At 36.4% G+C, this 17,863-nt stretch overlaps 1 protein-coding gene and 1 non-coding gene across 2 annotated transcripts in view; both read right to left on the minus strand.

The window, feature by feature from the left end:
* GRID1 (glutamate ionotropic receptor delta type subunit 1) overlaps nt 1-17,863 on the minus strand; it is a 1,251,691-nt gene that overhangs the window by 676,628 nt on the left and 557,200 nt on the right. The gene's annotated exons all lie outside the window — the stretch shown is intronic.
* On the minus strand, nt 12,167-12,269 carry LOC128640631 (U6 spliceosomal RNA). Its single transcript, XR_008399366.1, has one exon. It is a non-coding gene; the product is annotated as a U6 spliceosomal RNA (small nuclear RNA).

Consider the following 17,863-nt stretch of genomic DNA (forward strand, 5'->3'; position numbering starts at 1 on the left):
TTGATATTCAAGTAATGTGCCATTATGATACTTCTTTTTTTTCTTTTTTACTATGCAGGCTTTCCTATTAATATTACACTAAGAGTCTAATATGTACACCAAGGATTATATGACCTTTTTTGCACCTAACTATCTTTCCTCCACAGTATTTTCTAGATCTAACTTGTTCATGGGTCAGATTGAAATGGGATCCAGCTAGCTGCTCTACCTGATTGCCTCTCTATGATGTCCAATATCTAGAGATCAGACTTCAAGTCACAGTTGTGACTCCGTCAATTGACGTTATGGAGAAGGCAATGGGGTAGCCCAGAGAGAAAGATAGGTGAATGAATATGTCTTCTTAACAGAACCAGGCTATATGGGATCTTGCTTCTTCTTCCAGATGCTAAGCTCACTCATATGTTAATATTGTTCCATTCTATCATGTTTAGAGTATAAGGATTATTCAATGCCGAGTTTCCATAGTAGGATATTACTCGATATCATGCTGACCTACTTCCCTATCTGATAACGCAGGCTTGCTTTACAGACATAATTAACCCATGTGAAATTATCCCCATGGCCTACATGATGTCATTGATCTAACTCCCCTGATTAATATATCCTATGTCTGCAACATAGTTAGCTAGACGTTCATTTAATAATAGGACAGAACATAGAGGGACAGGTTTACATGTCTTGATTGGAATCTCTGCTGAATCTGATACACATGCTGGTACCTATATTTTTTCCTAATACATCCTTGAGCAATATTTTTTATTAGTAATGTATGTATTTGAAGACTAGGTCTATCGGTGGTATCTGTCTGGTTGGCGGCAGAGCCCTAGCCCACTACGAGGGTGATCTTTCTCAAATTTTACGATAATATCAGTGGACTGGGGGCTTTGCCCACAGGGGAGACAGATAAACGGATTCATATCAATCTGTAAGTTTTTATTTTATTGACATGTACCAATCTGTAAGTTTATGTTTTATGTGCATTATTGTCATAAATGCCACACACTGTTGTGCTATGCTACCCTGTCAGTAATTATATTTCACCCCATTGTGCAATTCAACGTGTTACCTGAAATGACTGATGTTCATGGAGACTACAGAAACTAACATTATAGCCCCCCTGCAGCGCCTCACCCTCAGCCTTTCCTCAGTCACCCATTAAGCCCCTGACTTTACATTATACGCTCTCTCATGTACCATATTAAAAGATTACTCCACACCCCCAAGACTTATTATAGGATTACGAGAATGCCAGGTACGTCACTAGGCCTCTAGATCTCTTATCACTCTCTGGACTAGGCCCCAGTGATGCGACTACCTCAGGTTAATTTAATAACAGTTATTTGCCAAAGACGACCCATGACCTCTCCCCTCCCTTTCCTTCCATAATTATGACTTGTTTACTAATGTTTGGTTATTATATTTTCCCCAGCTGCCGGTTTTCTCTTTTTTGGTAGCCATTTAGCAGTTACTCTAGAGTTTCACCCCCCATGAAACACAAGTTTACACAGTAAACACCAGAACATAGATTCTATACATTCTTTTCGCCTATAAGAGCGAATCATTCTTTTTGCTTCTTTTGTTTTTTTCTCTCACTTTCAGCATTCGAGTGAACCAGACCAGTTATCAGGGCATAAGATATTTATACAGGTTATTTTCTTACCCTAGAAGATTTAGGATCATTCTTAGAGTTTGCCTAGTAGTCCTTCACCCATAGTCCTATATTATAAGAAGGACAGATGAGGCGATATGAATAAGTCCATTGAATTCTGGGGCTCGCCTATAAATAATTATCACCTGTGAGTCGATCCTCTACTGATACAATAGGTACCCTAGGTCCGTATGCTCATTACTAAGGCTAGATCTATATATAACTCTAACACTAGACTATGATTCCAGTGCTATGCTATCCATGTCCATAGAAACAGACTTTGGACGTAACCCAACTTCGACTATAGATTTAAAGACTTAGTTTAGTGTTGGGGTGATGCCCGGCGGCACTTTGGGTAGCCTGGTATAACTATATATTACCACTCATTGTAGTTATCTATCTGAGGTTCGGGTTCTCTTAAACTTAGCCTCTAGATGCTGATCTACTTTTGTCTTCTATGTATTACAACTATGCTATTGTTTTTCAAATCAATAAAGAAATTCTCAAAAAAAAAAAAAATTTACTTAATTTTAAGTCTATGAAAATCAATATTCAAATCAAATGTTTTTTATCTTTTCTTAAATAAGATGTAACATTCCAAACATTATGTAATATTAGTTTGACATAACAATTATCAGAATGTTAGCAGACATTCAACATTTTTTAGAACGAACATGTGAAAATACAATTCCTAGTATCAAACAAATCTATTATTACTAGCATTTTTTTTATTCAGTGGTTTTGAGAAGTTTACCTTGTGTTCTAGAATATTCTAAAAAAAACACAGCAGAGCTCATGTTAATGTCAAGACATCTGCATCAGATATAAATGATAAATTATGGGGAGGTGAAATACATTGAAATAAAAAAATTTCTATCTCTCTCCTTTATTACCCATTCAGCAGTTTTGCATAGCCAACACTGTTATATTAATATAATGTTCCCCTCTGTGATTACCTCCTATCAAACCTCTGCAGACTGCCCCCTTATTTCAGTTCTTTTGACAAACTTGCATTATTTCAGTTCTTTTGACAAACTTGCATTTTAGTCAATTTAGCCCTCTCATAAGTAAGCACAATGTTATCTATATGGTACAGATGAACTAGCCCTGTCTATCTGGGAAAAACTGTCAAATGTATTCAGATAAGAATTGGCCTTCAATGGCTTAGAAATTAGCATATGAGCCTTCCTAGGTTTATCTTTCAACTAAGAATACCAAGAAAACAAATGGCGATTACGAGTCTTGCGTTAGCCTTAAAAAGCAGCGTTGAGAGGTCCCAATGCTGCTTTTTAACGCCCGCTGGTATTACGAGTCTTGAAATGACAGGCTCACCGCTCACTTTTTTGGTCAGACTCGAAAATACCTCAAATCCACTTACGTCAATTGCGTATCCTATATTTTCAATGGGACTTGCATAACACCGGTATTATGAGTCTTCCAAAAAGTGAGCGGTACAGCCTCTCCTGTCAAGACTGGTACCGCATTTAAAAGTCAGTAGTTAAGAGTTTTATGGGCTAAAGCCGTAGCATAAAACTCTTAACTAAAGTGCTAAAAAGTACACTAACACCCATAAACTACCTATTAACCACTAAACCGAGGCCCCCCCACATCGCAAACACAAAAAAAATAATTAACCCCTAATCTGCCGAACCGGACATCGTCGCCACTATAATAAATATATTAACCCCTAAACCGTCGCACTCCCGCATGGCAAACACTAGTTAAATATTATTAACCCCTAATCTGCCTGCCCTAACATCGCCAACACCTACCTACATTTATTAACCCCTAATCTGTCGCCCCCAACGTCACCACCACTATAATAAAGTTATTAACCCCTAAACCTAAGTCTAACCCTAAACCTAACACCCCCTAACTGAAATATAATTTAAATAAACCTAAATAAAATTACTATCATTGGCTAAATTATTCCTATTTAAAACTAAATACTTACCTATAAAATAAACCCTAAGATAGCTACAATGTAACTAATAATTACATTGTAGCTAGCTTAGGGTTTATTTTTATTTTACAGGCAACTTTGTATTTATTTTAACTAGGTACAATAGTTATTAAATAGTTATTAACTATTTAATAACTACCTAGTTAAAATAAATACAAATTTACCTGTAAAATAAAACCTAACCTATGTCCAATTACACCTAACACTACATTATAATTAAATTAATTCCCTAAACTAAATACAATTAAATACAATTATCTAAAGTACGGAAAAAAACCCCACTAAAATACAGAAAATAATAAAAATAATTACAAGTTTTTTAAACTAATTACACCTAATCTAATCCCCCTAATAAAATAAAAATTACAAAACGCTGGATTTGTAAAAACCTGTAATACCAGCGTTGTCTGTAGGTGAGCGGTGAGGGAAAACTGCTCGTTAGCACCGCACACCATTACTGACAAAACTCGTAATCTAGGCGAAAGGAAATTTGATGATAAAAGTAAATTGGAAAGATGTTTAATATGACATGCCTTATCTGAATTAGGAAAGTATAATTTTGAGTAGACTGTCCCTTTAAATGAATCAAACAAAAAATGAACTACAATGTCCCTTTAAAGTTAGAGGGTAGACATAGGGATAAGGAGTTTGCTTAAAGTGTTTATTTAAGCAATAAGCATTTGGAATTAATAAGTAGGTTTAGGTAAATGGTTAGTCTTAGGGTTGAGGGGTAAATTACAGTTAAGGGGTAGGCTTAGGTTTTAAAGGGTTGTTTATTGTTTAACCTTGAGGGCTAGTGATAGACCAGATGTTAAAGGGACACTAAAATAAAAACGGGCGACATTAAATATGCAGTGCAAGCTTCAGCCCAACTGCAGAAACCTGTGCCACCCGTAATTTCCCCTTGCACATCCCAGTATCACATTAACCCCCCCCGGCAGTGAATTAAGTGCCAAAAGTCGGATAAACTAGCAAAGTCCAGAAATGAGCGTATATACAAAAGTACTTACGGCACTTTAGAAACTGCTGGTGCCTAAGAAAAAAAAAAAAAATCAAATCTCCTGTAAAAGTCTAACCCGCCTCCCAAAAATAACCCGACAAGTAAAACCCCTATATCCTCCATCAAACCCACATCGTAACTAATAATAAAAGTATTAACCCCTTAACCGCCATTCACCCACATCGCGATCTACCTAATAAAAGTATTAACCCCTAAATCCACCAACCCCGACATCACAAACTACCTAATAAATGTATTACCCCCTAATCTGTTATTCATTGACATTGCAAATTCCCTATTTAAATTATTAACCCCTAAACCACCAAACCCCCACAATGCAAATAACTAAATTACTAAGCCCCCTAACCTAACACCCCCTAAATGAACCCCAATTACCTTAATTAAAAAATACTAAGTTACAAACAATTAAAACAAAGCTAACTTTACTTAAAAATAAAGACTAAAATTAAATTAATCTAAGATTACAAAAAATAAAAAATTCTAACATTACATAAAATAATAAACCAAATTATCAAAAATAAAAAAATTAAACCTAATCCTTATGAAAATAAAAAATCCCCTCCAAAATAAAAACACCCGCTAATCTAATGCTAAACTACCTATAGCCCTTAAAAGGGCCTTTTGTAGGGCATTACCCTAAGTTAAATAGCTATTTCACCTAAAGAAATACTAAGTCCCCCCTCTAACAGTAACCCCCCCCACCCATCAAACCCCCCAAAATAAAAAACCTAACACTAAAAAATCCTAAACTACCCATTGCCCCTAAAGGGGCATTTGTATGGGCATTGCCCTTAATAGGGCATTCAGCTCTTTTACTGCTCTTCGGCGCAGAGCGGAACTGAAGACCGGTTACCGCGGAACTGAAGACCAGCTAAATTTTTGCCGTGTAAGTCCTTGCACTGAATATGTGATACTGATTTGTGACACAGTTCTGTTAGCTTATGGGAGTAAAAATTGCGAGCGATGGGTGAAATATACGCGCCGCATTTATATGCAGTGCTGTATATGTGATACCAAAACCACGTAAAAACCGGTGTTGCTGCAAATGTAATCTTGCCCCATGATTCAGATAGATCATGGAGTTTTGAGACTTTCCCATGCACTTAAATTCTCAGGTTTTTTTTTTATTTGCATTTTTTCTGAAGCACCAGCTACTACTGAGCGTGTGAACAATTTCTTAGTTTATAGAGTAAATGCTATTGTGTTGTCCTTTTTATCATATACATATGTATTGTGCATTTCTACTGTATTTCAGGGCCCTTTAAGGATAAACCTGTTTGAGTTTGGGTGAAACAGTTATTTTTTTTTTTCTTACATAGGGACATCCCAAAAATCTGGTCTCAGGCTATAAACAGTAAAAGTTGGAAAGCCATGGATTAGACTCTAGAGCTAATTTAGAGAGTAGGGTGAGGTTTGTGGTTAGATATAAACATTATGTTTAGGGATAGGGTTAAGCCTTGACTGACAGATGAGAGCACAACACATAGTAAATTGATTTTTATGGTTATGGGTTGCTGTTAATGAAAAACAATTATTTGCATTTCATGACAATTTATGTTTACGTAATAATAAATTAGATTCAAACAGACAAAGGGCCTAGATGCAAAATCAATTACACTTTTCATGAAAGGCATAAAAGATAATTATGCAGGCTCATTATTAGTGCAACTAATTATGCTTAAATACTCAGTGATTCTAGCTGTCCGTATTTGGGTCCTGTCCTTTCATTATCAAAAACAAATGTTATTTGTAAAGCTAATTTCTGTTGTGTAGAACCTGGATTTTATATAACTACCCCCTACCTACAGCATGTTACATAAACCTCAATGAGCTGCTCACATCTGTGTAGGAGACTGTCAGAATATGGGCTGGGAATCTGGTAACATCAGTACATTTCTTTGACTGGCCTGTCCTACAAATTATTTAAAGGTGAAATGATGATCGTTTTGTTGACTTAAGTTTATTTTTTTTACCTATTTGCTAAATGTCTAGAAAATATATAAAATGCTTTCCAACTGTGCTTCAGGGAAAATATACACAATTATTGCTTTATTTTGCTTAAACCTTGTTAAGATATCTTTTTTTACTGGGCTTTTTAAAGAGATATTTTAATGTTTAAAATACATACTCTAATTTTTTTTAGAACATTTTGCATTATTTACCCCAGATAACTATGAATTTGATCACTGCAAAGGGGTAAAATCCAATTTGAGATCTGCTAGCAGCATGCAGGCGGTCAGCCAATCAAAAATAGCAGTCGCACAAGAGTACCAATCACGAGCTATGTCCAAGTTATAGTTCTTGAAAGGGACTATACCTATGTTTATCATCCCTCTTTATGGGCTTTAAACATATTGGGCTAGAATACGATGGATGCCTAATCTATCGCACGGGCAAATTCACCAATTTACAGGTGCGCAGTAAATAACCAGCCATTACCAGCCAAGCTTGCGGTAGCAATTAGTGCTCCGAAAATTAACCAGAGATCAGATCTCTGGTTAATTTTCCAAAAGTGCCCGAATTGGCCCCAAAATAAAGCATATTGTACTTATTTTATTTTAAAACATGTAGCATTTTTTTAAATAAAATAAAACTGCACAAAGCAGTTTTTAGGGGTTAAAGTTGGCAGGTGGGGGGGGGGGTAGAACAAAAACAGCACTGAAAAGTGCCTTTACATTGTGGTCTATGGGGAATGTGTGTTCTCTCTCTATACATATATATGTATATGCTTATATACATATATATTTATGTGTTAATATGTGAATATGCACATATAAATATAAATAAATATATATGTATATACTGTATTTTCATATACGTATATATTTAACATTTTCTGCTTGACTTACCCCCTTTGCTGCGTTAGGTTCTCATGCCGTGTGCTCCACTTGTAATCTAGCCCATAATGCTAACAATCCTTTAGAAAAGAATAATTTATCTATAAAAATCCCTTTTAACTCTGAATTTTGTATTAAAAAATAGATAAATTATTATCAACCCTATAGTAATAAAAAAAATATATAAATACACCTTAGGTCTGTGAAATAAAACCATACTAACTTTCCTTAAAAAGATGAGATACCTTTCGGCTAGATTACGAGTTTTGTGGTATGAGTAAAAAAGCAGTGTTAAGCCTCATAACTCTGCTTTTTCACTACCGCTGCTATTACGAGTCTTGTAGGTACAGCTGTCCCGAACACTTTTTTGGCCGTACCGCAAATTAACTAACGCAATTCTCGTAAAGTCTTTTTTCAATGGGACTTCCATAGCGCCGGTATTACAAGCGTTTTTTTGGAGGCCAAAAAGTGAGTGGTACAGCCTATCCCACAAGATTCGTAACGCATTCTAAAGTCAGTAGTTATGAGTTTTACGCTACAAAGCAGTAGCATAAAACTCATAACTAAAGTGCTAAAAAGTACACTAACACCCATAAACTACCTATTAACCCCTAAACCAAGGCCTTCCTGCATCGCAAACACTAAAATAAAATTTTTAACCCCTAATCTGCCGCTCCCGACATCGACGCCACTAGAATAAACATAATAACCCCTAAACCACCGCACTCCCCCCTCGCAAACACTAGTTAAATATTAACCCCTAATCTGCAGCCCCTAACATCGCCGCCACCTACCTACATGTATTAACCCCTAATCTGCCGCACCCAACGTCGCCACCACTATACTAAATTTATTAACCCCTAAACCTAAGTCTAACCCTAACTCTAACACCCCCTAACTTAAATATAATTAAAATAAATCTAAATAAAAATTAATATTATTAACTAAATAATTCCTATTTAAAACTAAATACTTACCTGTAAAATAAACCCTAAGCTAGCTACAATATAACTAATAGTTACATTGTATCTAGCTTAGGGTTTATTTTTATTTCACAGGCAAGTTTGTATTTATTTTAACTAGGTAGAATAGTTACTAAATAGTTATTAACTATTTACTAACTACCTAACTAAAATAAATACAAATTTACCTGTAAAATAAAACCTAACCTGAGTTACACTAACACCTAACCTTATACTACAATTACATCAATTACCTAAATTAAATACAATTACATAAATTACAAAAAAAACACTAAATTACACAAAATTAAAAACAAATTATCAGATATTAAAACTAATTACACCTAATCTAATAGCCCTATCAAAATAAAAAAGTCCCCCAAAATAAAAGAAACCCTAGTCTAAACTAAACTACCAATAGCCCTTAAAGGGGCCTTTTGTGGGGCATTGCCCCAAAGAAATCAGCTCTTTTACCTGTAAAAAAAAAATACAAACAACCCCCCCAACAGTAAAACCCACCACCCACACAACCAACCCCCCAAATAAAACCCTAACTAAAAAAACCTAAGCTCCCCATTGCCCTGAAAAGGGCATTTGGATGGACATTGCCCTTAAAAGGGCATTTAGCTCTATTGCTGCCCAAACCCTAATCTAAAAATAAAACCCACCCAATAAACCCTTAAAAAAAAACTAACACTAACCCCTGAAGATCCACTTACAGTTTTGAAGAGCCGACATCCATCCTCAACAAAGCCGGGAGAAGTCCTCAGCGAAGCGGCAAGAAGTGTTCAATGAAGCCAGGAGAAGTCTTCATCCAAGCCGGCAGAAGTGGTCCTCCAGACGGGCAGAAGTCTTCATCCAGACGGCATCTTCTATCTTCATCCATCAGGCGTGGACTGGCTCCATATTCAAGACATCCGACATGGAGCATCCTCTTCTTTCTGATGACTAACAACGAATGAAGGTTCCTTTAAATGATGTCATCCAAGATGGCGTCCCTTGAATTCCGATTGGCTGATAGAATTCTAGAATTCAATCAGCCAATAGGATTGAGCTTGCATTCTATTGGCTGATTGGAACAGCCAATAGAATGCAAGCTCAATCCTATTGGCTGATTGGATCAGCCAATAGGATTAAAGCTCAATCCTATTGGCTGATTGCATCAGCCAAAAGGAATTTTTCATCTTTAATTCCGATTGGCTGATAGAATTCTATCAGCCAATCAGAATTCAAGGGATGCTATCTTGGATGACGTAATTTAAAGGAACCTTCATTCGTTGTTAGTCGTCGGAAAGAAGAGGATGCTCTGTGTCATATATCTTGAAGATGGAGCTGCTCCACGCCGGATGGATGAAGATAGAAGATGCCGTCTGGATGAAGACTTCTGCTCGTCTACCACTTCTGCCGGCTTGGATGAAGACTTCTCCCGGCTTCGTTGAGGACTTCTTGCCACTTCGCTGAGGACTTCTCCCGGCTTCGTTGAGGATGGATGTCAGCTCTTCAAAACTGTAAGTGGATCTTCAGGGGTTAGTGTTAGGTTTTTTTAAGGGTTTATTGGGTGGGTTTTATTTTTAGGTTAGGGTTTGGGCAGCAATAGAGCTAAATGCCCTTTTAAGGGCAATGCCCATCCAAATGCCCTTTTCAGGGCAATGGGGAGCTTAGGTTTTTTTTGTTAGGATTTTATTTGGGGGGTTTGGTTGTGTGGGTGGTGGGTTTCACTATTGGGGGGGTTGTTTGCATTTTTTTTTACAGTTAAAAGAGCTGATTTCTTTGGGGCAATGCCCCAGAAAAGGCCCTTTTAAGGGCTGTTGGTAGTTTAGTTTAGGCTAGGTTTTTTTTTTTATTTTGGGGGGCTTTTTTTATTTTGATAGGGCTATTAGATTAGGTGTAATTCGTTTAAATATCTTATAATTTGTTTTTTATTTTGTGTAATTTAGTGTTTGTTTTTTTGCAATTTATTTAATTGTATTTAATTTAGGTAATTGATTTAATTGTAGTGTAAGGTTAGGTGTTAGTGTAACTCAGGTTAGGTTTTATTTTACAGGTAAATTTGTAATTATTTTAGCTAGGTAGTTAGTAAATCGTTATTAACTATTTAGTAACTATTCTACCTAGTTAAAATAAATACAAACTTGCCTGTGAAATAAAAATAAACCCTAAGCTAGATACAATGTAACTATTAGTTATATTGTAGCTAGCTTAGGGTTTATTTTACAGGTAAGTATTTAGTTTTAAATAGGAATTATTTAGTTTATCATAGTAATTATTTTGTTTATGATAGTAATTTTTATTTAGATTTATTTTAATTATATTTAAGTTAGGGGGTGTTAGGGTTAGGGTTAGATTTAGGTTTAGGGGTTAATAAATTTAGTATAGTGGCGGCGACGTTGGGTGCAGTAGATTAGGTGTTAATAAGTGTAGGCAGGTTGCTGCGAAATTGGGGGCGGGAGATTAGGTGTTAATAAATATAATGTAGGTGTCAGCGATGTTGGGGGCAGTAGATTAGGGGTTAATAAGTATAATGTAGGTGTCGGCAATGTCCGGAGTGGCAGACTAGGGGTTAATAAATATAATGTAGGTATCGGCGATGTCGGCGCGGCAGATTAGGGGTTAATAAGTGTAAGATTAGGGGTGTTTAGACTTGGGGGTTCATGTTAGGGTGTTAGATGTAAACATAAATTTAGTTTCCCCATAGGAATCAATGGGGCTGCGTTACGGAGCGTTACGCTGCTTTTTTGCAGGTGTTAGGCTTTTTTTCAGCCGGCTCTCCCCATTGATGTCTATGGGGAAATCGCGCACGAGCACGTACAACCAGCTCACCGCTGACTTAAGCAGCGCTGGTATTGGAGTGCGGTCTGAAGCACAGTTTTGCTCTATGCTCACTTCTTGCCTAATAACGCCGGGTTTATGAAAACCTGTAATACCAGCGCTGTAGGTAAGTGAGCGGTGACAATAATGTGGAAGTTAGCACCGCACCCCTCTTACCGCAAAACTTGTAATCTAGCCGTTTGTTTCTAACAGTTTTTGATTGTTTTTGTGAGCTTATTTAGCTTTTGATATCATATCCTTTTCTTCTGTAATATTTTCAAATAAAAAAATACATAAATAAATAATTACAAAATATATTTCAGTTGTTAAGAAGTACTTTCTTATTAATTGGATTTAGTTGTATCACGATGATGATGATGATGATGATGATGATGATGATAATGTTAAAGATGATGATTATTGATATTATTTTGAGTTTAAAAAAAAAATAATTTCTTTTTTGCTTATTCTGTATAGACATAGGCATTCGGCAGCATCGTTAGCTGCTGAATGAGGAAGTAGGTGGCCACTTGTTGATTTCAGCTCTTTCGGAGCTGGATTTATGCTTGTTAGAGATCACCATACTCATACTAAGATCTGTAGAATACCAGAACTTAAAATGGTGATTTTTCAGAAGCATAACTCCGGCTCCAAAAAGAGCCAAAGTCAACGAGGGGCCACATACTTCCTCATTCAGCAGCTAACAAAGCTGTTGGACGCCCATGTCTAATTATTTATGTAGGTATACAATTGTAGAATACAACAATTAAAAGACATTTATATGAATCATAAAGAGAAGATGGCCTTGCCCTTTAGTTACTGCTAGTCATCTTTATATGGCATGATCTACTGGACAGATAGACTTGTCAGCTTATGGTCTAAGGGTAGGATATGGGAGAGTTATGAGGGAGGGATGAGACCCAAAAGAAAAAATTATATAACTTCATGAGTTTGCCTCTCATTCTTGTGCAGAGGCAATGCTGATATTTTCTCTATCATTCCAATTTAAACATATTTGCTGCGAAAGCTAACTTAAAAAAATGTCTTAGGACATGTTGCCAAAAAACCAAAACAAAAAAACTATCATTTTGCATAACAATTGTAACCAACTGGAAACTAGGTCAATGGCAATGTTATAACCTTACTATAAAACAGAAACAGCTTTCTATTTTCTCTTTGCTTTGGAAAAATAACTTCCCAGTGTCTGAAACATAATCAGTTTCTTCTTTGTGTATTCCCTGATAACTATAGGGATTATTTATATTCAACAGTTAAGAAAAACAGAGTATGAAATCTATAAAAAAAAAGAAACTCATGGGATTTACATATATTAGTCTATGAAAAATACACTGGTGGTTAATGATAAAAAGCACCATGGAATTGTAGTATACCCTGATGACTGCTGCAATAATCCCACGTCTATACAATAACAACAATGTGAACTGTGGAGGGAATTGTTGGGAAAATATATATTTCAGGCAAGTTTCAAGCAAGCATTCTCCATGCAAAAGTTTATTTAATGGTTGTTCTTTCATATGCTTGATATAACGTTATGAGCTTTCCTCCGTAAAGGTACCATGGGTTCAAAATATGTTCAATATATATGAAAAAAATACATCTTTCATATAAAGAATTTCAGGAAGTCTCACTAATATTTAAAATTCAAATAAAAGTTTTTAACAATGTTCCAAAAATACTTTGACAACCTATAATCTCATCATTAAAGATCTTGAACTTGAATTGACAGATGTTAAAAAATGTGGCAAAATATGTATAATTAATTATATCTTTATATAATATGATTTGCCAAACATTTTGAACTTTTAAGAAAAATGAGAAACATTTTTCAATTTTAATTTAACATTTTAATATGTGTGAATAGTGACTGTATACTAAAATAATCTAGCAAATAAAGTTTCATGAACTGCAAAATGATATAAAAAAGTATTCGAAAATTAATTAGGTCAATAGCAGAAATTTGACGCTGTCAGATATAAGTTATTATTTGAGCGTTCTTCTAGTTTAAGGAAATGTAAGTAATTTCTCAAGATATTTTTATTTACTATGCTTTAATTAATAAAATAATCACAAAAAAATGTTTATTAATGACCTATTTCATATTGGTTGCTTAGCAAATATAATTGGTAGGAACATATAATTATATGACAGGAAAAATGCGCAAAAATTATATTTTATAATGATAGATGACAGATCTTTGAGATAGCTCATTGTTTTTAGGTAATTGTGCAAACTGTGTAATAAAATTGTTGACAATGTGTGCTCTTCAGAAGAAAAATGCTTTTAATGTAACTACAGAACATTGATGGTTTTGAAGTTGCAGAAATCATATCACGAGTCTTTTCTCACAAAGCTCCCTACTTAATATGCTGTGAATTCCGTTTTTTTTTTTATATTTTCAAACCAGTGCTATGTTGGAAAAAAAAAAAGAAAAGATTTAATAATTTTATTACAAAATTTATTAAAAAGAACAAATAGAGCATTCAATGGTATTCGGCGTCACATAAAAATAGCATGTTATGACTAACTACATACAATGGGGCATATTTATCCGTATGGAGCTTGAAGGCCGCTGCTCCATAACATGTCCGCCTGCTCTCAGACGGTGGACAGACATTGCCGGAAATCAACCCGATCGAATAAGATCAGGTTGATTGACACCCCCTGCGAATCTGGGGCTGCAATGCTAAATGCGGAGAGCGTAAAGCTGTCCGCATTCAGCGATGTCTGTTGGACATGATCCACTGATCGGATCATGTCGGACAGACATTTGATAAATCGGCCCCAATATATGCTCTTTGTGTATTTTAATTTATTGTATATTTATTATAAATAATTTCAACAAATGGAACATGCTTAAAGAGACAGTGTTGTCAAAATTAAACTTAAATTGATTGGATACAGTATTATTGCATTTTAAATAACTTTCCAAATTGCTCCTATTATTAATTTTGCTTAGATCACTTGGTATCCTTTGTTAAAGCGTAATCCTGGGTGAGTTCAGGAACATTGTTGTGTCTTTAGTCATCAGGCTGCAGTGTTTGCAACCATGTTTAAAGTAATATTGTACATAGTTGCAAACATTGTTACTATAGAGTGGTGATGATACATGCATGCTCCTGAGCTCCTATCAGCATACCTAGATAAGAAAATTAAATTTAGTCTTTTAGAACTATATATGCATTTAGCAACCCTATGCTTGAGCACTGAGTTAGTGAGGTTCAGTAACTTAGATTATATAATTTTGTTCTTTTATTTTTAACAATGAAATTAAAAATCTTAACTCACTGTGTCCGCTGCACTTTTGTATTTTATTTGTAGAGAAAAAGCAAGGACCAGGCACAAAGAATTTGAAGCTTCATCAGCTTTGGAAACTAAGGATTCATTTCCATTGAGCCATTAAATATGGAACCATAAGCTACCGAAGTTGACGACAAATAAAAGTAGTTTACGGCTCCATGTTAGTACCAGGTTTCTATTTAAGTAAGTTGTGCAGTGCGTGCATTCGGTGTTTTGTGTTAACGCTTCTATACAATGTCCGATTTCACAAAAATCGCACCTTAACAAGATATAGTAAGTTATAGTAAGGTATAGCTATAGTAACCCAACCTATCACTATAAATGTTACATATAACACATGTGCTCCTTAACTGTCATTGCCTCTAGAGAGAAAGACACAGGAGTTATGAAGGTCACAAAACAAAGATACGTGATATGAAAAAATGTATTACTTAAGGGAAAAAAAATTTTTTTGTTTCATTCAACTTTTAAATTAATTGATTATATATATATATCCTATACTATAAAAGGCCGTGTGTTTGTCCGAAGCTGTCATGTGCAGTAGAGACAGCACAAGGACAAACACACCTGACCTCAGAGTTCCTACCTGATCTTTGGTGTGAGCGTGAGTGGGGGGCGTGGCCAGGCATGAGCGGGGTGTGTGGCCGGGCATGAAGGGGGCATGGTCGTGCATGAAAGAGGCAGGGCTGGGCATGAAGGGGCAGGGCCGGGCGCGGTCGTGCACACAAGATAGAGAGGAGAGAGATAGAGAGGGGGAGAGAGATAGAAAGAGGGGGAGAAAATGACAAGAGATGGGAAAGAGCTAAAGATAGGATAAGAGAGGGGGAAAAGCAAGAGAGGGGGAGAGAGAGCAAAATAGAGGGGGAGAGAGAAAATAAGAGGGGGAAAGAGAGAGAGCAAAAGAGAGGGGAAGAGAAAGAGCAAAAGAAAAGGGGGAGAGAGAGCAAAAGGAGAGAGGGGGGGAGAGAGAGAGGGGGGAGATAGAGGGGGAGAGGGGGAGAGGGGGGAGGGATAGAGAGGGGGGGAGATAGAAAGAGGGGGGAGATTGGGGAGATAGAGAGAGGGGGGAGAGGGGGGAGATAGAGAGGGGGAGAGGGGGGAGAGAGAGAGGGGGGAGAGGGGGGAGATAGAGAGGGGGAGAGGGGGAGAGAGGGGGGATAGAGGGGGAAAGAGAGGGGGGAGAGAGAGCAAAAGAGAGGGGGAGGGAGAGAGTGCAAGGGGTGGGGCCGCTGTACTGCAAAAAATGGCCCGTGTGAACGGGCTTTAGGACTGGTATATATATATATATATATATAATATTTAAAGCTGCCCTGTACATAGGCCTAGTTGGAATTATGGAGATATGTGCTCACTGCTTAGTAATATTTTTATATGTTATTACATATTGATATTTACATATAGGAACATAACTCTAACTAATCCTATATCTGGGTCAGCAATAAGTATTACACATAACAATACATTTATAAAGTGAAACACTTTCACTGTTTCACTTTAATATCTCAATGGAAACTAATGGGCCGAATGAAGCCATATACTCCTGTTTCTGTGCAAACCTTAAGGCTTGTCGGAAACAGGAGTTAAGAAGCAGTGGTCTTAACTTGTACGCCTCCTCTGAGGCAGTGGACAGCAATCAAATATGATCGGGTTTATTGACACCCCCTGCTAGCAGCTGATTGGCCGTGAATCTGCAGGGAGCGGCATTGCACAAGCAGTTCACCAGAACTGCTTGTGCAATGATAAATGCTGACAGCGTATACTACAGCGGATCATGTCCGCCAGACACTTGATAAATTGACCCCTAAGCCTCAAGAAGCTTATTTTTCCTCTTTTACACCTTATCGACAGCTTACGACAGTGTATTACCTGCACATTCAATGAAAACCAGGCATAATTTTGCGCTTTTCGGCTTCTATTATTTATTTTGCCATACCCTGGCTGCCGGTAAAGATGGAAAATGCACCATTGGAAACTGTTGATGAATGTATTGGCTTTCAACAGTAGTTGTTCTATTTATCAACCTCACAAAAACCCAATTGCAGCTCCATGGAAACAAACCCTTATACTGCAGTATTGGTTGTGTAATTACAGCTAATGCTGATTGGCTGATAGTTATTTCTATAAATTGTCACTATCTGATAGGTACCAAAGCTTATTGGCTAAAAGATCTCTTGGGCATATGCATCTCTTATCCACTAAGCATTAGAAGAGATTACACAATGAATACTGCTATAATAATGCAAATTTAACATTTCAGGCAATAAATACATTTTTAGCTTACTGCTCTTTATAAGGTTTTTTTATTATTATTTGATGTTACTTTCAATGCATTTGAAGGAAAAGCTTTGAGCACAAAGTTTAAACAACGTTAGAAGTCATCTAGGTTTTACTCTGCAACACAACACAATGAAGATACTGTGCTACTGTAGTGGGTCGCAGACATCACAGCTAACAAAATGTGAATGAGAAAAAAAACAGACAATCAACAATAATTCCAATACAATAAGAAGTCAAAGAAGCAGAAAATGAAACAAAGACAAAGAATAATTGACCAATATTTTTGTAAGACCTTGACAAATAGTATGGATGCAAGAACTCAATATCAGACTACTGAAAGATTCTGATTGTCTATTTATGCTCAACTCTCTGTAACTCTGTGCAGAGTCAATAAGGAAATATACAATGTGACGGTCCATAAGCTTTATATCAGTTGTGTTTTTTGCCTACATATGACTTATCTCAAGTGTCATTTAGTTGCTTGCAAAGTTATATTATCATATTACTAGCACAAACTGCAAATTCTTATACAGATCTATGACATTTAGAGGGGGATTTAACCACTTGTTCAAAAGAGGGAATTTAAAATAGTCCCATTCTAATTTTATGAAAGCAAAGGGCACAGACAGATGCTCCTCCAAAGAAATCTGGAGTGGTGCCAGTGAAATCATTTCTTATGGTGAGCATCTACTTCCTAAGGGTACAAGTGACCGCTCATTAAAAATATAAGTTCTACCTATCTTTCAAATTAGGGGTTACTTGTTCCTCTATCTCATGCATGGAGTAAATAGCAGCTCCACTACACCTCAGCCAAACTTCCTCCAAGCTAGATGTTGCTGGTGATCACCATTGTAGAGACATGTGATTAAGTTCAATGGCAAGATTCCTCTCTTTTGGAAAATGGGTCTCATGTCCCTCTAAAGCAACACAAGCAAGGAGGAAGTACCTCTCCCTTTTGACACTTCATCTATCCGTGTGATGTCATCACATTATGTTAAATACTCACCACGATGAAACAATTGCCAGCAT

Source organism: Bombina bombina, chromosome 9 (assembly GCF_027579735.1).
Source record: "Bombina bombina isolate aBomBom1 chromosome 9, aBomBom1.pri, whole genome shotgun sequence".
Lineage (NCBI taxonomy): Eukaryota > Metazoa > Chordata > Amphibia > Anura > Bombinatoridae > Bombina > Bombina bombina.